Raw genomic sequence first — 22,042 nt, forward strand, 5'->3', positions numbered from 1 at the left:
GTATCTGTTATATTGTAAGGTGTGGAGCCTTAGGTTTCTCCAGGGTGGGGCAATCCACATGGCTTCATTGTGGCACTGTATGTAGGGGAGGGGTCAGAAAGGGAACAATGCCGCTTGCTTGGCTTTTGTCTCACTTCTTCTCTTCCCTCCTTTCACACAACTGGATTGTGCTCTTTCTGGTGCAGATTCTCAGGTGGGTGGGCTTGTGTACATTCTGGGACCCTGTGGGCCCCTCCAACAAACTCTCTTGTGAGACTGAGAGTTTCTCCTACCTTGGCAACTCCCACAGATATTTAAGTGGTTTTGAGTGTTTAGTTTCCCATGCTGGAACCCTGGATATCGCAGTTTGTCTTGCACCGCAGTTTTTCCTCCCAACCTATCTGCACGCAAATGTGGACTGCTTGGTCTGTCAGCTGCTGCCTTGTGTCCTCTCCACCCTGGCGGCCCATCTCCGCCCCTCCTACCAGTCTGGATGAATGATTCTTCTTTAACTCCTTGGTTGTCAGACTTCCATATACTTCAATTTTCTGACAATTCTGGTTGTTTTTTTAAAAAATTGATTGTTACCCTTCTTTTAGTTGTGCAAGGAAGTGAAGCATCTCTACCTATGCCTGCATCTTAAATGAAATGAAGAAGCCTTAATTCTACCAGAATGCAGGCAGATATATTAGTTGCTTTCATAATTGACTTGTCAATTTGAATGTATACGACCTGCAACTTGGTCTTCAGGTTAATTTAGTCCATTTAGTCTTGCACCTGAGGTATAAAAACACTGGTATTCTATGACACAGAACACAAGAGTCTTTCATTAAAAATAAGCCCTAGAAAATTGAAAGGTTGGAGAGTGGGGAGCAAAAATATGTTCTTGTGCAAATGAAAACATGCCATGAACAGCCTGCAGAATCCTTGGAGACACGGAGTAAGTGCATAAATTGGGTTGCACAACACTGTGAATATACTTAATGCCACTGAACTCTACACTTATAAATGGCAAAAATGGTACATTCTATGTTATGTATATTTTACCACAAAAAAATACATAGTTTGCCATGACCCATTTTCAGAATGATCTGGACTTAGGACCCTTGTGGAATGGGACTTGGCTTGGAGCAGCCGAACTCTGGGACCCCAGCTTAATGCCCTTGAGTGGAGTAACTTTCCTTTATTTCTCAATTTGTAATAGCAGGAAGTATTACTAGGGCAGTGCTTTCTGCTATGTCAGTGTCAAAGTGGTCTAAGGAATTGCTGGTTTTGTTTACAGAGGAAATTCAACAAGTTAATATATCCTTTGGGAGCGTCTAACCTCCTTATTTCCAAATTTAGCCATGAGTTGGGGCAGAGATGTTTTTGGATTCTGAGTTTGGGGTACTTGGATCATCTAGGGCAATAGGCTCCTGTAGATTGCCCTGGAACCCAGTCCTGTTTTGTTTATCTGAAAAACCTTTTCCATTTTGCATTCCATCTTACCAGCTCACAACCTACATTGACTGTGCAGTAGAATTCATTGTTGAATTGCAGACTATACAGTGTTTTTTGTGCCATTGTTGTTGTTATTACTATGACATTTTATTTATTCTTAGAGGAGAAGGGAAGGAGAGGGGGAGAGAAATATCAATGTGTGAGAGGTATATTGATTGGTTGCCTCTCTCATGCCCCCAGCTGGGGGGACCTAGCCTGCAACCCAGGCATGTGCCCTGATGGGATTTGAACTGGCAACCTTTAGTTTTGCAGGCTGGCACTCAATCCACCGAGCCACACCTGCCAGGGCTTATTTTTTTATTACATTTTATTGATTATGCTATTAGTTTTCCCCCTTTGCCCCCCTTCCACCCAGCAACCCCCATCCCTCAGGCAATGTCCCCACCATTGTTCATGTCCATGGGTCATGCTTATAAGTTCTTTGGCTATTCCATTTCCTATACTATATTTTACATCTCCATAGCTATTCTGTAACTACCTAGTTGGATTTGGTAATCTCCTCGCCTTTTCACCTATTCCCGCACAATCCCCTCCCATCTGGCAACCATCAAAATGTTCTCTGCATCCATGATTCTGTTTCTGTTCTTCTAGTTTGCTTGGTTTGTTTCTTAGATTCAGTTGTTGATAATTTTTTCTTTTTTTGCCATTTTATTCATAGTTTTGATCTTTTTCTTAAGTCCCTTTGACATTCCATATAATAATGGTTTGGTGAGGATGAACTCCTTTAGTTTTTTTCTTGTCTGGGAAGCTCTTTATTTGCTCTTTGATTATAAATGATAGCTTTGCTGAGTAGGACAATCTTGGCTGTAGGTCCCTGCTTTTCATGACTTTGTATATTTCTTGCCAATCCCTTTTAGTCTGCAAAGTTTATTTTGAGAAATCAGGTGACAGTCTTGTGGGAACTCCCCTGTAGGGAACTAATTTCTTTTCTCTTGCTGCTTCTAAGATTCTGTCTTTATCTTTGGCATTTTAATTATGATGTGTCTTGGAGTGGGCCTCTTTACATCCATCTTGTTTGGGGCTTCCTGCACTTGCATGTCTATTTCCTACACCAAATTAGAGAAGTTTTCTTTCATTATTTTTTCAAATAGATTTCTAATTTCTTGCTCTTTCTCTTCTTCTGGCACCCCATGATGTGAATGTTGGAATGCTTGAAGTTGTTCGAGAGGCTGCTTACACTATCCTTGTTTTTTTGGATTGTTCTGACTGGTTGTTTGTGGATTCTTATGTTCCATACCATTGATTTGATTCTCAGCCTTATTCACTCTACTGTTGTTTTCCTGTAACTTGTTTTTTATTTCAATGTAGTATATCTTTCATTTCTGACTTGATCTCTTCTATGCTTCTGAGGTCCTCACTCAGTTTCTTGAGTATCTCATAATCAGTGTTTTGAAATCTGCATCTGATAGATTGCTTATCTCCAACTCGTCTAGCTCTTTTTCTGGAGTTTTGATCTGTTCTTTCATTTGTGCCATGTTTCTTTGTCTCCCCATTTTGGCAGCCTCCCTGTATTTGTTTCTGTGTATTAGATAGAGGTGCTTTGACTCCATGTCTTGGTAGTGTGGACTAATGTAGTAGGTGTGTTCTGTAGGGTCCAGTGGCACAGCCTCCCCTATCACCCAAGATGAGTTCTCGAGGTATGCCCTTTGTGTGGGCTGAGTACACCCTCCTCTTGTGGTTGAGCCTTGGTTGCTGTTGGCAGATCAATGAGAGGAATTTACCCAGGCCAGTCAGCTGCAAGAATTGGCTGTGACCACTGACCACTAACCTCCACCCTCCATGGAGGATCAACTGTACTGAGGCAGAGTGGTGTTGCTCAGATGAGGTCTTTAGCTGTCTACTGGTTGCACAGACTCTGGGGTTTCCAGGGTGGTGCAGGCCACGATCTGCCCCCACCTGTGTTCTCCCCACCCTGAGTGTGCTTTAAAGCAATCTGAGATGGCTGCTACTTGTGCTGGGTTTGGAGATTCCTAGGGAACCTGAGCTGTGAATGTAGGCTGGCTGCTGCTAGTGCAGGGTCTGGGGCTTACTGAGGCCAGCTGTTGCTTGTTTGAGAGGATTTAGGAAGTTGTGAAGCATGAGCCAAGACCTGGCCTTAATATGGAAAAGCAGTTTGGGTGGGCCCATAAGTTGGCGGGGTGGAGTCTCCAGGGATCTCCAAAGTGGGTCAAACAGTGTTCCGTTGATAGAGTCTCAAGATAGGGCACCAGCTTCCCCACTGAGTCTGGATGGATGTGGTGTATTTAATTCCGTAGTTGTCAGACTTCCAGTCAACTCAATTTCTGATGGTTCTGAGTGATGGTGGTTCTATATTTTAGTTGTAATGTTGATATGGTTGTTTGAAGAGGTGAGTCATATTTGCCTATGCCTCACTTTTTATTTTAAAACATATTTATTGAAAATTCCTATTTGTGTTGAGTATTGTTTTATAAAGTGGAGATTCAGAGAGGACTTACATGTATCTCTGTCTTCATAGAGTTTATGTTCTATTGAACAAGACAGATAATATGTAAGTAATTGCTCTGTTAAATAAAAAGGTGCCATGGTAAAGACAAACACTGGTGGGAGCTGGGGAGGAGGAGGGGTACTTTAAATAGGATGGCTAGTGCAGGTCCCTTGATTAGGTGGCCTAGTCTAGTCCAGAAAAATGGGAAGAAAGTGACAGGAGGCACAGATTAATATGGCCTTGAGGTAGCAAAGAACTTAGTGTACACTTGGAACTGTCAGAAAGTCAACTTGGATGGAGCTTAGTGAGCTTAGGGAGAAGAGGACACTAGGCGAGGACCCTAATAAGCTTTGCTTAATGAATGCATAAGTTTAAGGTTTTTACAGTCTTAATTTGGGCAAATCCTTATTGCATACTGAAGACTAAAAGAAAGTTATAATGAATGAGCGGTCAATTTCAATGGGGATGTCGGTCAGCTGGTCAACTCAGGGACTTGAGAGCCATATTGCAGTTAGGCACTCATATTTTAGGTTCCACTTTACAGGGTCAGAAATTTGATGGCACCTATTTGACTGATCCCTTAAGGAGGAACTGATTCCAACCAAGCGCACAAGGGATCAGTATGTAATTATGAATGCTGATCAGTCTTCCTTGGAGGCTTCTTTTCTAATGACTAAAGTACCATATTAACATGTGCTGGATGAGCATCTCTTTTTCCAGTGTCAGGGTGCTGGGAAAATGACTTGTAATCAAAAGCTCGTTATATAAATTTAGGATAGGGTCAACAAGGTCTTGAGGAATATTCTATATGGGTCAAGCGGACGCTCGATGAAATACCTGCTCCACAATGAGGAAAACTGGAATGTTACAAGTGCTCTGTGGATGTACTGTCTTTTTATAGTAGGACTGGATTTATGTGTACTTTTAGGTAACTGGTTTGCTTTTTCTAGGCTTCCTTTTTCATTATCTTCTTTTGGCACTGTTTGTTTTGTATGTATTTTTTGTTTTGTTTTGTATGTCAGTAGTTTTTATTATAAAATAACCAGTGAATATTGTAGAAAATTACACTGTACAGAGAAGACCACTACTAATATATATATATATATATAGATAGATGCCTGTTTTTTCTTATGTGTCTATATATGTAGCAGGCTGCTCATTGAGGCAGACTGTATATAAAATGTAGTTATCTTGCCATGAATATTTAAAGCAGATGGTGTCAGAGGTAACAGCAAAGCATCTTTGAGCAGACTGCTGCTTTAGTAACATCATCAAAATGCCTCTTTGGTTATATGACTATAATACAATTATTCTTGTATTTTTAAATAATATAGATAAAAAGCAATCATAATAAAATAAGTCAAATGAAAATATTAAGTAATCTGTTTAATAATGTAAATGGTTCTCATTGAGGGAAGGTACATCAGTAGAAATTTATTTAACTTTTTAAAATAGAACGTGTAAGACATACATAAAAGTTAAGAGAGTAGTAGAATGAACCTCCATAGACCTTCACCCAGCTTGAACCGTTATCCCCACTCCTGTGTCATTTATACCCTCACCCGATTCGTCCCTCTCAGATCGTTTTGTACCAGTCCCCAAACAGTGTATCATTTAATCTGTCTACATTTCAGTATGTATCCCTGTGACTCTCAAAAAATAAAAATAATAACCATGTATAATTATTATATTTAAAAGATTAGCAATGCCTTCTTAATATTATACATTAAGTGTATATGTTTCCCTCTTCTGTGTTTTCTGTATATAATTTGCAGATGTACCTAGTGGATTGGTGAGATTTAATTTGATTTTTCATATATTTCCCTTTCCATACTTCAGAGTTCTTGGAAGCCGGTTACTAAGTGCAGTCAATATTTGAGGAGGGGGACAGTTAAGCTCTACTTTCTGGAGGAAGGGAGGGAATCCAGAGAGTTATTTTGGTATCAAATAACTTTTTTTTCCTGGTTGTCTCCTTGGGGCTTGTAAAGAGTGGAAGAAGAGGAAAGAAAGAACTCAGGAGAATGGAAGGGAAAAGCGTCACAGGGTCCCTGACTGATGATCTGGGGGAGCTGTCATGATGAAAATTAGCTTTTTTCTATTTATTTTTTATTGTATTTTTCCACTACCATTTATCCCCCTATATCCTCTTCTACCTCTCCATCCACCCCCTTGCCCCAGACAAAAATTTTAGATTTTCTTTTTATGTGTTATAATTCATAACGTCCATGACACTTATTGCATGCCTAGTTTCTAGCCTTAGCATTAGTTAGCAAAGGAAAACTGAGAGACCTGGAGCGTGTGAAACTGCAGTGATGCCCTGGTTAATGGATCTCAGAGAGCAGCCGTAGAACAGTAGTCATCAGTGACAGGTGACAAGTGACACGTAAGACATATAAGCCCCTCCCAGGAATCCTCAACATTCAGGAAGGACTTGAGTTTCCCAGAGTAAAAGAAGAGATCTTTCTTTCTTTTTTCCCCTCCTCTCCCCTCCCCTCCCTCTCTTTCATCTTTAGGAAAAAGATAATCCTAGAAAGCTAGAATTCTCATTTATTGAAGCAAATGGATATTATATGAATCAAGAAGGAATCACAATGTGAAACAGTCTTATTATTACATGGACCTCCATTTGTTATAAAGTGACAGTGTTTTGGAGCCAACATGAGCCCAATAAGAATGTACCTGTTATGAGTAACTCAGAGGAACACATAACCCTTTATTTGAATGGCTGACCACTTAGGTCTTTTAAATTTAATTTTAGCTTTTGTCCTTCTGTTTACTTTTAGTGGTAGTGAGCTGCTACCAAAATTTCTGCTTCAAGGTCAACAGTAATAGAATTTTTGAAAGCTCATTAGTGTATATATTTAAAGGTTTATGAGGTTTGTTTTTTCTCAGATTTTATAAAATATGTTTACTTGTTTCCACATTTACTAAATGGAATTCATTGTACCCCTTAGATCATGGCATATTACTATAGATCAACATAAAAGCCTTCTTTTGTTTTATATTATTATATTCCTCATTTCTACTTCCATTCCTAATCCCCCAATCCCTGTTTTTATTGAATATATGTTTCTCCATTCTACCTTTTTTATTCTTAATGTATAAATTGTATGTGTATGTATGTTTTACTTTATATATAGTATGATGACATAAATCTCATTTTACATCTTCGTAATGCCATACTGTGTTTCTGAAGCTGAATATATGACTTAAATAGACATGTAGTTTGCTAAATATCAGTTCTTTAAAGTATTTCTTTATATGCACATTCCTCATTTTATTTATTGGTGCCACAACCCATATTGCCATGAATATTTGTACATGTGTCCCTGTGGGCCTGTGCAAGGATTTTTTCTTGATGCATGCAGTCAGGAGTAGGATTTCCAGGCCTTCGTATATCCCTATACTTATTTCTCTAAGTACTGACAACATGTTCTTTATAGTAACTGCAGCAGTTTAAATTATGACCAGAAATACCGTAGTACCATTTTACTAGATCTGTATCAGTGCTTGAAATTACATGAATTTATAATTTTTTGCCATTTTATATGCAGAAAATAGTATTTTCTTACTAAATTTGCATTCATGTGAATATGTGTGAGTTTGAGCATGTCTATATATGCTGCAGTTCTGTTTCTTTTCTTGTAAATTGGTTATTTGTATCCTTTATCTTTTTTCTATGGGATTTTTGTCTCAATGATTGTCATTTCATTTAGTTAGCCAGTCTGTTATCCATCTGTTGACTTTTTATATGGTGACTGTCTTTAAAGAGGGACCTTTAATTTTGTTAGTGTAACCATTTGTCAATTTTCCTCCTGAAGGTTTGTTTTGAGAATATTGTCTGAGACTGTTCTCTACCTCAAAATCATAAAGACATTCTCATTTCTAACCTCTTTAGCTTTATTTTTTAATTTGTATTTCATGTTTTGGTTTTTAATATGTCTGGAGGCCATATATGGAGACTATGTGAGGTAAGAATCCAACTTTATTTTTTCCATAGAGTGTGCAGTTTTCCATCTCTATTTACTAAATAATCCATCATCCTCTCCCACTGATTTGTGATACTACCTCTGTCACATAACAAGTTCTCATATATAGATTGGGTTGTTTCTGAACTTTTATCGTGTTGGTTTTTGTTTGATTCCCTGCCACTGTTTGTTTATTTATTTTGGGGAGTTTATAATTATATATACATATATATGTGTGTGTGTGTATATATATATTTAAAATTTATTTTCCAACTACAGTTTATATTTAATAATATTATGTTTAAAGATTTTATATATTTTAGCAAGAGGGAAAGGGAGGAAGAGAAGGAGGGAAACATTAACATGAGAGAGAAACATCAATCAGTTGCCTCTTGTATCCACCCTGACTGGGGACTGAACCCGCACCCCAGGCCTGTGCCCTGACCAGGAATCGAATGGGTGACCCTTTGCTTTGTGGGATGATACCCAAGCAACTGAGCCACACTGGTCAGGGCCATTTAATATCAGTTTGGATTGGTTTCATGATATACTGAATAGTCATTAGACAGTCATATGCTTTATGAAGTGTTGCCCTGATATTTCCAGTAGCCCCCTAGCATCATAAGTAGTTATTACAGTATTATTGACTATATTCCCTATGCTGTCCTTTACTTCCCTGTGACTATTTTGTAACTGCCAGTTTGTACTTCTCAATTCCTTCACATTTTCACCAAGTTTTCCAACTTCCCTCCCCTCTGGCAACCATTAGTCTGTTCTCTGTATCTATGAGTTTGTTTCAATTTTGTTTGTTTATACTGTTCTTTATAATACACATGTAAGTAAAATAATAAGATATTTGTCTTTTTCTGTCTGACTTAATTGATTTAGCATAATAATCTCTAGGTCTGTCCATGCTGTTGCAAGTGGTAATATTTCATTCTGTTTTATGGTCAAGTCATACTCCATTGTATATATGTATTTCCGCTTTTTTATATACTCATCTTTTGATGGGCACTTGGGTTGCTTCCATAATCTTGGCTATTGTAAATGATGCTGCGATGAATATAGGTGTGCATGTATTCTTTCGAATTAGTGTTTTGGGTTTTTTTGATAAATACCCAGAAATGGAATAGCTGCGTCATAAGGCAGTTCCATTTTTAATGATTCGGGAATCCTCCGTTCTGTTTCCCATTGTGACTACAACGATCTGCCTTCCCACCAACAGTGCCTGAGGGTTCCCTTTTCTCCACATCCTTGGAAACACTTGTTGTTTGATGACTTATTGATTATAGCCATTGTGACAGGTCTGAGGTAATATATCACTGTGGTTTTAATTTGCATTTCATTTCTCTGATGATTGGTGATATTGAGAATCTTATCATATGTGTATTGGACTTCTGTATGTCCTCTTTGGAGAAGTGTCCTTTCAGATTCTGCCCATTTTTTAATTGGATTCTTTGATTTTTGATGTTGAGTTGTATGAGTTTTTGGCATATTTTGGATATTCACCCCTTACAGATTTTTTTCTTTTTTCTTTTGTTAATATATTTTATTGATTGTGCTATTACAGTTGTCCCATTTCCCCCCCTTCACTCCCCTCCACCCTGCACACCCCCTCCCACCCACATTCCCTCCCTTCAGTTCATGTCCATGGGTCATACTTATAAGTTCTTTGGCTTCTACATTTCCTATACTATTCTTACCTTCCCCCCATCTATTTTCTACCTACCATTTATGCTACTTATTCTCTGTACTTTTTCTCCCTCTCTCCCCCACCTACTCCCCTGTTGATAGCCCTCCACATGATCTCCATTTCTGTGGTTCTGTTCCTGTTCTAGTTGTTTGCTTTTGTTTTTGTTTGAGGTGTGGTTGTTAATAACTGTGAGTTTCCTGTCATTTTACTGTTCATATTTTTGATCTTCTTTTTCTTAGATAATTCCCTTTAACATTTCATATAATAAGGGCTTGGTGATGATCAACTCCTTTAACTTGACCTTATCTGGGAAGCACTTCATATGCCCTTCCATTCTAAATGGTAGCTTTGCTGGGTAGAACAATCTTGGATGTAGGTCCTTGCCTTTCATGACTTGGAATACTTCTTGCCAGCCCCTCCTTGCCTGTAAGGTCTCTTTTGAGGAATCAGTTGACAGTCTTATGGGAACTCCTTTGTAGGTAACTGATTCCTTTTTTCTTCTTGCTTCTAAGATTCTCTCCTTCTGTGTAATCTTGGGTAATGTAATTATGATGTGCCTTGGTATGTTCATCCTTGGGTCCAGCTTCTTTGGGACTCTCTGAGCTTCCTGGACTTCCTGGAAGTCTATTTCCTTTGCCAGATTGGGGAAGTTCTTCTTCATTATTTGTTCAAATAAGATTTCAGTTTTTTCCCTCTTCCTCTTCTCCTTCTGGTACCCCTATAATTTGGATGCTGGAACATTTCAAGATGTCCTGGAGGTTCCTAAGCTTCTCCTCATTTTTTTGAATTCTTGTTCATTCTGTTCTGGTTGGATGTTTCTTTCTTCCTTCTGGTCCACACCATTGATTTGAGTTCCAGTTTCCTTCCCATTACTGTTGGTTCCCTGTACATTTTCCTTTATTTCACTTTGCATAGCCTTCATTTTTTCATTTAATTTGCGACCATACTCAACCAATTTTGTGAGCATCCTGATTACCAGTGTTTTGAACTGTGCATCTGATAGGTTGGCTATCTCTTCATCGCTTAGTTGTATTTTTTCTGAAGCTTTGATCTGTTCTTTCATTTGGCCTTTTTTTTTTTTTTTTTTTTTTTGTCTCAGTGTGCCTATTACATAAAGAGGTAGAGCTTTAGGTGTTCACCAGGGTGGGACCACCCACGTAGCTGCGCAGTGACGCTATGTGTGGGAAAGGGGTCCAAGAGGGAACAATGGCGCTTGCTCCACTCTCTGCCAGATTTCAGTCACTTCCTCCACTACCCACAATCAAATTGGGCCCTTCTGGTGCTGATTCCCAGGTGGGCGGGCTTGTGTATGTTCTAGGACCCTGTGTGTCTCTCCAGTGAACTCTCCTGTGAGGCTAGGAGTTTCTCCTGCTGCCACCCCAACCCCCATAGATGTTTTCAATAAGTGGTTTGAGGCTTTATTTCCCCGCAGTGGAACCCTGGGTTGTGGTCTGTCTTGGGGTCCAGCAGCTGCTGCCTTGCCATCCCGTTCCACAATCTGCTGCCTCACTGGGTCATCCAGCTACTGGCTTGCCACAAGTCCTTTCAGCCTGGCTGCCTGTCTCTGCCCCTCTTACTGGTCTAGATGAATGTGTCTTCTTTATCTCCTTGGTTGTTGGACTTCCATACAGTTTGGTTTTCTATCAGCTCTGGTTGTTTTTTGTTTTTAAATTGTTGTTGTCCTTCTTTTGGTTGTGCAAGGAGGCACAGTGTATCTACCTACGCCTCCTTCTTGACCGGGAATCCAGATATTTTTTTTCTTACCAGATTTTTTTTTTTTTCTTACCAGATGTTTTATTGGAGAATATGTTCTCCCATTTAGTAGATTTTGTTGATGGTTTCCTCTGCTTTGCAAAAACTTTTTAGTTTGATGTGGTCCCATTTGTTTATTTTTTTTTGTTTCCTTTCCCTGAGGATATAATGTCAGAAAAAATATTGCTGAGAAATATCCAAGATTTTGCTGTCTATGTTTTCTTTGTTGTTAATCTCTTATGTGCCTAACTTATAAACTAAACTTTATCATGTGTGTAGGAAAAAACAGTGTATATGTAGGGTTTTGTACTGTCCATGGTTTCAGACATCCATTGAGGGTATTGGAACGTATCCTCTGCAGATGAAGGGAACTACTGTACAGAGGAATTTACTGGCAGAAAATTTCAAAAGGCAGGCCACTGTTTCAAAGACAGAATGTAAGGACTTTGTATTCCCAGGATGGACATAATGGCTCCATAGTGTAATTCTGTCATAATTGTTTACTTGTTTAGAAAATGATGGGAAACTTTTTTTTTTTAATCTGTTTTGTAACTAAAACTCCAGTGCAGTTTTCTTTTCTTTTTTAAAAAAGATTTTATTTATTTTTAGAGAGAGGGAGGCAGAAAGAAAAGGAGAGAAACATCAATGCGTGAGAGATATATCCATCCATTGTCTCTCACACGCCCCCAACTGGGACCTGGCCCTCAACCCAGGTATATGCCCTGGCTGGGAATCGAACCAGTGACCCCTCAGTTCACAGGCTGGTGCTCAATCCACTGAGCCACACCAGCCAAGGCTCCAGTACGGTTTTCGAGGAGGTTTTTGAATTAGCATTTTTTTCCCAAAGGAAAAATGTTTAATACAAAGATTCAAGATTCACATTATGATAAATGATAAAAATCAGTTCAACTTTTGCATTTTTATCTCTTTAACTTCTAGACTTTTCTATTACTCCTTCCTCCCTCCCCCTTTCCTGTCTTTGGTTACATTGAAAATTTTCTCCTTCTCAAGTTAGCATTAAAATTTTAATACATCCTTTAACTTTACTACCATATAGGTAATATTTGTAAATCTTTCTTTCTCCTCAACCCCTTGTATACTTCAGCTGTCCATCTCCTTGGATAACAATGTGGCATTTTATTTCCCAGTTTTCCTTGTTGGTTTTTGGTGGAGGAAGAAAATATATATTATATGTGTTTATACTCACCCTGGATCGCTAAATTATATCCTCTAATAATTCTTTCAAACCGGGTATGCAAAAAATAAACATTCTGAATTCTTTGATATCAAAAAATATTTTTGTTTTACCCTCAAAATCAAATGCCAAATAGGCTGGATTTAAAGCTTTTTGCCTGCAGAACCCTTATGATATTGCCCTGTTGACTTCTAGCACCCAGAGTGTCGGGTGATAAGCCTTCTGCCAATCTAATTCTTACCCCCCTGCAGGTTATTTCTTTTTATTTCTCTGGAAGCATTTATGAGTTTTTCTTTATCATTGCAATTCCTGAATTTCACCAAGATGTGTTTAGGACTGAGTCTCTTTTCATCAGTTTTACTGGGTACTTGATAGGCACTGACAATCTCAAGACTTGAATCTTTCTTTAGTTCTGCAGGTTTTCTTCAGTTATTTCCTTAATCATATCCTCTGCTCCATTCTCTTTATTATCTTTTTCTGGAATTCCTATTAAATGGATGTTGGATCTACTATGACTCTTATTCTTTTTTAAAAATTATTTTATTTTTCCAATTACCATTTATGTTCCCTATGCTATTCTTTTAATTATTATCTATTTGACCATTTGCACTGTGTTGTTAGAGAATTCTTCAATTCGATATTGTAGGTTGTTCAAGCATGTCTGTTCTGCCACTCAGAGTAATTATTGAGGTGTTTGCTTCCAAGACTGGTAATTTTTTATTTCCATATGATAATTTTTAATATTTCTAATCTCTTCTTATATCTCTGAAGAAATTACATTTCTTCTAAAGTTTTCTGCTGTTTCTTGTATTAAATCTGTTTCATAACATAAAGCTGTTAGCTCATGTTTCATCTTCTCAGAATCTGAAGCCAAATCACTATAGGCAATTTGTTTTAGTCCATGTGAGGCCTCTTTTTCCTCAATCTGGGAGATAGTCTTTGATTTTTCTACTTCAGAGTCCTTTCCTTCCACATTAAGAACACTCCCAATTCTCACTCTGAGCCTTCCACCTCCTGCTCAGAATCTTCTACCACATTAATCAAAATATTTTCCAAGTCATGCCTGGATATTTCAACTCCATGGTTTATATTAACACAGAAAGGTTGAGTGCTGTTCCTTACATATACTGAAGCACCTTCTCCCTCCTCCAGGCCTGAGGCTCTTTCTCCTTCCAGCCCTGATGTCTCTTTTCCCTCTTCCTCTGGTTCTGAGGTCTCCTTCCTCCAACTCTGAAGCCTCTTTTTCCTCCTCCTCTAGCTCTGAGCCTCTTCCTCTTTGAGGGCTTTTTTTCCTTTTACTCTGAAGCCTCTCCCTTGTGAATCTCTTAAGATTTTTAAGCTCCTCTGTCTCAGCAACCTTTACTTCTTTAATAAATAGAAACCTCAAGCCACCACTTGTTGCTCCTCCAACTCCATGCTGTGAGGCTATTAGAGTTTTATACACTTTTTTTTGAATCCCATATATTCTTCCTCATTTCTTTTTTAAAATTTTCTGGAAGTACAACTTTCAGTAATTCTTTCATAACAGATTTTGACTGGTAAATTTGCTGAGGCTCTGCATATCTGAAAAAGTCCTGATTTCACCATCACATTTAAATACTAGTTTAACTTAGCATAAAAATTTAGGTTAAAAATCATTTTCCCTCAGAATGTTGAAGACATTACTCCATTGCTTACTAAGGTCCAGTGTTACTGATGCAAAGTCTGCTGCCAATGTGAATATCGCTCCATCTTCTTGGGAGACTTATAGAATTTTCTCTTTATTCTTGAAGTTCTGAGGGACGTTTTCCTGTCTCACTTCTTGACTAGTACATCCTTTCCATGTTCTTGGCCATTCCTGTAACTTCTGTATGGATGTTGCAATTTCTGCCTGTGTCATCTATATTACCTATAGCTTCTTCCACACTTTCCACAACTTTGTGATTTTGTGATTCATTTGGACAATTCCTTAACCTTGGTTAGTATTGTACTCTTTAGCTTTGTCTAATATGCCACTCAGTTTAATTATTTCGTTTGTGTTCTAGGTCAGACTTTTAGTATCCACAACATAGTTTTCTCCTATTTTCTCTACTATTCTTATTTTTATTGAGGCTGCATCTTTTATATGTTGCCTCTCTTTTATGGTACTGGAGTTAACTGGATTTTTTATTTTCAGGTATTGTACTTTTTACTCCTAGAATTTCCTTTAGGTCATTTTAAAGAGATTCCCTTGTCTCTTCAACCATTAAGTCCAGATTTTTCAACAATACCTTATACTTGTTGACATAACTTTGTATTTTAAATCCAGTAACTGAGCCATCTGTTTCTGTCAACTGAATTATTTCCACATGGATGCTATTTTTTTGTTTCTTTGCAAGTTTAGGAATTTTCGATTGTACACTGGACATGGTGAATTTGTTGTCAAGACTGGATCGTTTTCTTTTCCTGAAGAGCAGTTTTTGTTCTTGCAGACCTGATGGACTCCCCCAAACTCAAAAATATTTTTTTAAAAAAACATCCACTGAGGGTCCTTGGCCTGGAAGATGAGGTTTCTGCAGAGCTAGACTTGGTCTCCTGAACAGCTCGTCTCAGCGCCTGGAGAAGAAGAAATCTGACCTGAGCTTGCAGACAAGGTAAGAAGGAGTGAGGATTGACTCACAGTCTTTTGCTGGCTCCCCCTCTCCTCTTGTGGCAATTGAAATTCTCCTTGTGTTAGTGGTTTTAAGGTACTATTTTCCTCATCCTTAGGTGTAGAATATTATTTGGAAAAGAGACATACACTGAAGACTGGTAGATAATAATCATAATCTGCTAATTTCATCTCTCTCAGAAAAGAAATATTAGATGATGAAGATTGTCAGGATTTTTTTGAGAATCTCCTAAAATACCACTTTCCTGAAGTCAGTCTTTGCACAGTGATTAAATCAGATTAGATTAGATCAAGTATATCCAGTTTTCTTGCCTCCTTGCTAAGTGATATTAACTTTGCATTTTGTCAGTATTTTCTTTGACAAACTGGATATTTGCCTCTTTGCAAAACTAAAGAGTGGTTTTGTCCAAACAATCAGTGTGTTAAAGATAATGAATGGTAGCAAATGAGATGCCCCCAAATATGCCTCTTTGGCATAAAGATTATTCTGAGCTAATTATTTGAGAAACTTCAGGCAAAGGAGAAGCTCTGAAAACAGAGTAGAAATTTAAGAAGGGAAATTTACCTTAGTAAGGGCCTGGTACTGGGAAGAGACCTATTACCAGAGATTACTTTTTCATGCGAAAAGACTTATCTATAAGTCAGGGAAAACTTCATTTACTGTACATTTCTTCTTGTCACCTTCCTGTGATTTACCTTTTCCCAGTTTGAAGCTCCAACCTCCTACCCCTTTCTATAGCTCAGGATGATACATAATTGCTTGGCTGCCTTTTAATTCCCATATCTTTGTGAGGGTCTCATACATATATAATTAAATTTCTTTTTATCTTCCATTAATCTGGTTTTTAATACAGGAAGTCTCAGCCAGAAACTAGAAAGATGAAGGAAAAATTATTTTTCCTTCCCTACAGTCAATTCAATCCTTTATTTTTAGAGAAGTAGAAAAACTGCTTGCAGTTTTAAAATGGCAAATTTGCTTACTTCTAGTCCTCAAGGTTTCCAAAAAATTGAAATTTTAATCTTAATTAGAGTACTTTATTGTAATGAATAAAATGTTATGATTCATTTTGAATTGAAAAAATTAAAACAGTAAAAGTACTCCAACTTTATTTATTGTTTTTTAATTGAATTTATTGGGGCGACATTGGTTAATAAAATTATATAGGTTTCAGGTGTACAATTACATCATCTATATATTATATTGTGTGCTCACTATCCAAAGTCATGTTGCTGTCCATCACCATTGATCCCTCTTTACCCTCTTCTACCTCCCCCACCCCCTTTTCCCACTAGTGATCACCATACTGTTGTCTGTTTATAAGGTTTGGGTTTTTTTTTTTTTTTGCTTAATTCCTTCACCTTTTTCACCCAGTGCCCCAAACTCCTCCCCTCTGACATCTGACAGTTTGTTCTCTGTATCTATGAGTCTGTTTCTATTTTGTATATTAGTTTATTTTATTCATTAGATTCTACATATAAGTGAAATCATATGGTATTTGTCTTTCTCTCACTGGCTTATTTTACGTTAGCATAATACTTTCCAGGTCCATCCTTGCTGTCACAAAGGGTAAGATTTCCTTCTTTTTTATGGCTAAGTAGTATCCCATTGTAGAAATGTCCCATAGTTGTTTTATCCACTCATCTACTGATGGACACTTGGGTGGTTTCCATATCTTGGCAATTATAAATAACACTGCAATGAACATAGGGGTGCTTATATTCTTATGAATAAATGTTTTAAGTTTCTTTGGATATATTCCCAGAAGTGCAATTGCTAGGTCATAAGGTAGTTCCATTTTTAATTTTCTGAGGTAACTCCATACTGTTTTCCACAGTAGTTGCACCATTCTGCATTCCCGCCAACAGTACATGAGGGTTCCTTTTTCTCTACATCTGAGCCAACATTTATGTGTTGATTTATTGATGATAGCCATTCTTACGGGTGTGAGGTGATATCTCATTGAGGTTTTAATTTGCATTTCTCTGATGATGAGTGACATTCAGCATCTTTTCATATGTCTATTGGCCATCTATATTCAAGCCCTTTGCCCATTTTTTAATTGGATGTTTTTGGTGTTGAGTTGTATAAGTTCTTTTTGTTGTTCTGCTAAAGGTTTATTTTATTCTCATTCAAGAGAGAACAGAAGGGGGAGAGAGAGAGAGAAACGTGGATGTGAGAGAGAAACACCAATCGTCTGCCTTTTGCATGCACCCCAACGGGGGATCAAGCCTACAATCTGGGCATGTGCATCGACCAGGAATCAAACCAGCAACCTTTCAGTTACGGGATGATGCTTCAACCAACTAGCCACATTGGCCACAGCAAGTTGTATTGGATATTAGCCCCTTATCAGATATATCATTGGCAAATATGTTCTCCCATTCAGTGAGTTGTCTTTTTATTTTGTTGATGGTTTCCTTTGTTGTGCAAAAACTTTTTAGTTTGATGTAGTCCCATTTGTTCATTTTATCTTTTGTTTCCCTCGCCTGAGGAGATATATCAGAAAAAATATTGCTGCAAGAAATTTCTAAGATTTTACTGCCTGTGTTTTTTTTTTTTCTGGGATTTTTATAGTTTTGAGTCTAATGTTTAAGTCCTTAGTCAATTTTGAGTTTATTCTTTGAAAATTTTTTTTTACTTACTGATTTGAGAGAGAGAAACGTCAATTTGTTGTTCCCTTTATTTGTGCATTCATTGGTTAATTCTTGTATGTGCTCTTGCTGGAGATCAAACCTGAAACCTTGGTGTATTGGGACAATGCTCTAACAAACTGGTCTACCTGGCCAGGATTAAATTTTTTAATTTTATTTTCATAAGTACCCCAATTAAAAAATTACATATACAAGCTCAAGATTATAAAAGCAAATACATAATTCCATTACAGACTATTTTGGGTTAAAAAGCTATGTTTTGCATCTGGGTGTACATTTACATACTGGATTATCTACTTGGAAGAAACTATTAGCGATCATTTGTTTTTTGTATTTATCAGAAACATACTTAATATCTCAATTTCTTTGGAACCTTGGCCAGAATTGAGGAAATTTGCCATTTCAAAACTCTAAAGGTAGCCCACCTTTCTATACATCTAATTCTGTCACTAATAAATCATCTGACTTTGGACAAGTACATAACTTCTCTGTGGCTCAGTTTCCTTTTCTCTAAAATGTGGATAATTTTAATGACTAGACAGTACCAGATTGGCAGAATATCAATGGTTTTGATACAGGTTTTTTGTGTGTGAGAGATAATGATGAAGTGAGAGAGAGGCAGGTAGAGAGGGGGTTGAGAAGACACCTAAAAAGTTTGCCCTGGGAATAAAGTCGTGTCTTGTGTCATAGGCGTTTATGTTCCCCTCCCAGTCAGCATCAGCATTGAACCTTCTTTTCTTTAAGTTGAGGGGAGGGGTATCACATCAACCTACCGATGGGATCTACGTAGTGATGAATGGATTAGCTGTTTAAATAGAAGAGTCACTGACCTGACCATACCACACAGTATAGCCACTCAGGTTTCTGTAGAGATGGCCTCAGTTTCCACCTTTTCCCCCAAATGTTGCCTGAATGAGAGGGGAGAGTTTCAAGACCCCTGATTGAAGGTCATTGGGCTTTCTCCCTGTCTGTGTAGATAGATGACGTGAAGTGGGGGAGGGGTTAAGGGGTTGCTGCCACCATTTGCAAACATTTGCCTTTGGTAGATCCAGCCTTACTGTTTTTTTCTGACATCCTAGTGATAGCAGACCCTGCACAAAATGGATATCAGAGTTAATACTGTGAGGAGACAAAATAATGAGCATACTTTTACCAAAGGTAATGGAATACCACATAATGTGTACATTTTACCATTGATTTGAGTGCATCCTTACAAAACTGAATGTAACAAAAACCCAGGACATTTTTGGAAATTGTACGCTCTCTGGCAACTTTGTGTGGATTTTTATACAAGCAGTGTTTTATGAGTTATATAAAATGTTATAAAAATAGAAATAAAAACCTTCGCACTGGGATCCTCTAACATTTGGATGTCAGAAAGACAGAGGAGTAACTAGCGTAGGAAACTGAAAGGGATTGGCCTGGAGGATAAGTGGAAACCAGGACAGTGTGATGTTTAGAAGCCAAGTCATTTGTGATGAATTGAATTAAATGCTGCTGCCAAATGTATTAAGATTTACAGCTATCATTGGACTTAACCATTCAGCAGTGATTAGTGACTTAAAAAATATTTTATTTTTTAATTAGAGTTGACATACAATCTTATATTAGTTTCTGATGTATATATAACCCAGTAATTGACCATTACATAACTTTCTAAGTGATCACCCCAATAAATCAAGTACCCATTTAACACCATGCATAGTTATTACAATATTTTTGACTATATTCTCTATGCTGTACTTTACATTTCGTGACTATTCTGTAACTACCAATTAGTACTTCTTAATTTCTTCACCTTTTTCACTCAGTCCCCAGACCCCCTGCCATCTTTTGAAAACACAGTCCCCAACCTACTTCCCCTCTGGCAACCATCAGTTTTTTCTCTGTGTCTGTGAGTCTCTTTCAAATTTGTTTGTTCAAGTTCTACATATCCGTAAAATCATATGGTACCTGTCTTTGACTTATTTCACTTAGCATAATTCTCTCTGGGTCCTTCCATGCTGTTGCAAATGGTAAGATTTCATATTTTTTAAATAACTGACTAATATTCCATTATATATATGAGATATATGGGAAAAGTCCAGCCACTATTAATATACAGGAATGGTTTGCACAACATTGATGTAACCTGGTAGCCAGGGAGAGTAGACTGGAATGTCCATGAGTGAACAATGATGACTTCACTGTACTAGTCAGTGGGGGCATAGACGCTGCTGAGGGAGCATGTGTACTGTATGGCCATCACTATCAAAATGACTGAGAGAGGGGAGCAATGCATCTGCATCAAATTTTGCATTAAGCTTGAACATTCCTCCATGGAAACTATTCAGATGATTCAGAAGGCCGCAGCTATGGGCAACTGGTGACTGGCAGCTTCATCATGACAATGCACCTGCTCATGCACAATGTCTCATGCAGAGTTTTTGGTGAAACATCAAATCACCCAGGTGACTCAGCCCCCTGACAGCCCAGATTTGGTGCCCTACAACTTCTGGCTTTTCCTAAAACTAATATCACCTTTGAAAGGGAAGAGATTTCAGATCATTGATGAGATTCAGGAAAATATGACAGGGCATCTGATGGCTAATCTAACAATGCATTTTGCAGAGTGTTTGGAACAGTGGAAGAGACACTGGGAGAACTATATAAATGTCCCAAGACGCTTACTTTGAAGGGAACTAAAGCATCATTGTCCTATGTACAATGTTTCTTGTACCTTCTTCAGTAAATGTCTGGATCTATATTTTTCATAGTACTTGGCTGGATACTTTCCGGACAGACTTCATATGTACCATAGCTTTTTTAGCCACTTGTCTATTGTTGGGCACTTGGGTTGCTTCCATGACTTGGCTATTATACATAATGCTGCAATGGATGTAAGGGGTGCATAAATTCTTTTAAATTAGTGTTTTGTGTTTCTTTTGCTAAATCTCTAGAAATGAAATCACTGGCTCTTAAGATAGATCCATTTTTCATTTTCGGAAGAAATTCCATATTGTTTTCCACAGTGGCTACACTAATCTGCATTCCCACCAACAAAACGCAGGTTTTCCCTTTTCTTCACATCCTTGCCAACACTTGGCATTTATGGATTTATTGATGACAGCCATTCTGAGGGGTGTGAGGTGGTAGCTCATTGTGGATTTAATTTGCATCTCTCTGATGATTAGTGATGTTGAGCATTTTTTCACATGTCTATTGGCCATCTGTATGTCCTCTTTGGAGAAATGTGTGTTCAGGTCCTCTGCCCATTTTTAATTGGATTGTGTGGGGTTTTTTTGGTGTTGAGTGTATGATTCTTTATAAATTCTGGATTTTAACCCCTTATCAGGTGTATCACTGGTGAATATGTTCTCCCATTTAGTAGATTGTCTCTTCATTTTGTTGATGGTTTCCTTTGCTCTGCAAAAACTTTTTAGTTTGATGTCTCATTTGTTTATTTTTTCTTTTGTTTCCCTTGTCCAAGGAGTTATATCAGAAAAAAATATTGCTAAATGAGATGTCAGAGATTTTACTATGTTTTCTTCTAGGATTTTTATGGTATTGAATCTTACATTTAAGTCTTTAATCTTTTGAGTTTATTCTTGTGTATGGTGTAATAAAGATGGTCTAGTTTCATTTTTTTACATGTATCTTTCCAATTTTCCCATCAATATTTATTGAATAGATTGTCTTTACCCCATTGTATGTTCTTGCCTCCTTTGTCAAATATTAATTGATCATAGAGAGGTGGGTTTATTTCTGGGCTCTCTGTTCTGTTCTATTGATCTGTGTGTCTGTTTTTATACCAGCACCATGCTGATTTGGTTATTATGGCCTTGTAGTATAGTTTTATACAAGGTAGTATTATACCTTCAACTGTGTTCTTTTTTTCTCAATATTGCTGAGGCTATTCAGGGTTTTTTGTGGTTCCATATAAATTTTTGGATTATTTGTTGTAGTTCTGTGAGATTAGTTACTCGGATGAGAGCAGTTTTGGTGGAAGGTTGTGAACAAATATCTGACTGGAATGGTTTTAAAAGAGAATGGCAGCAGAGAAGTAGGAGTAGAAACTAGAGACTTTAGAAAGAGAATTTCTAAAGAATTAAATACATTACATACAAAATTCTTTGTATGTAATTAAATACAAAGAATTTCTTTGTATTTAAGGTGAAAAACAGTACATAATGTGTTTTAAATAACAGGTGACATTTATTGAGAAAACACTGTGTCAGACATTTCTATT

This window comes from Desmodus rotundus, chromosome 5 (assembly GCF_022682495.2).
Source record: "Desmodus rotundus isolate HL8 chromosome 5, HLdesRot8A.1, whole genome shotgun sequence".
In the NCBI taxonomy this organism is placed as follows: domain Eukaryota; kingdom Metazoa; phylum Chordata; class Mammalia; order Chiroptera; family Phyllostomidae; genus Desmodus; species Desmodus rotundus.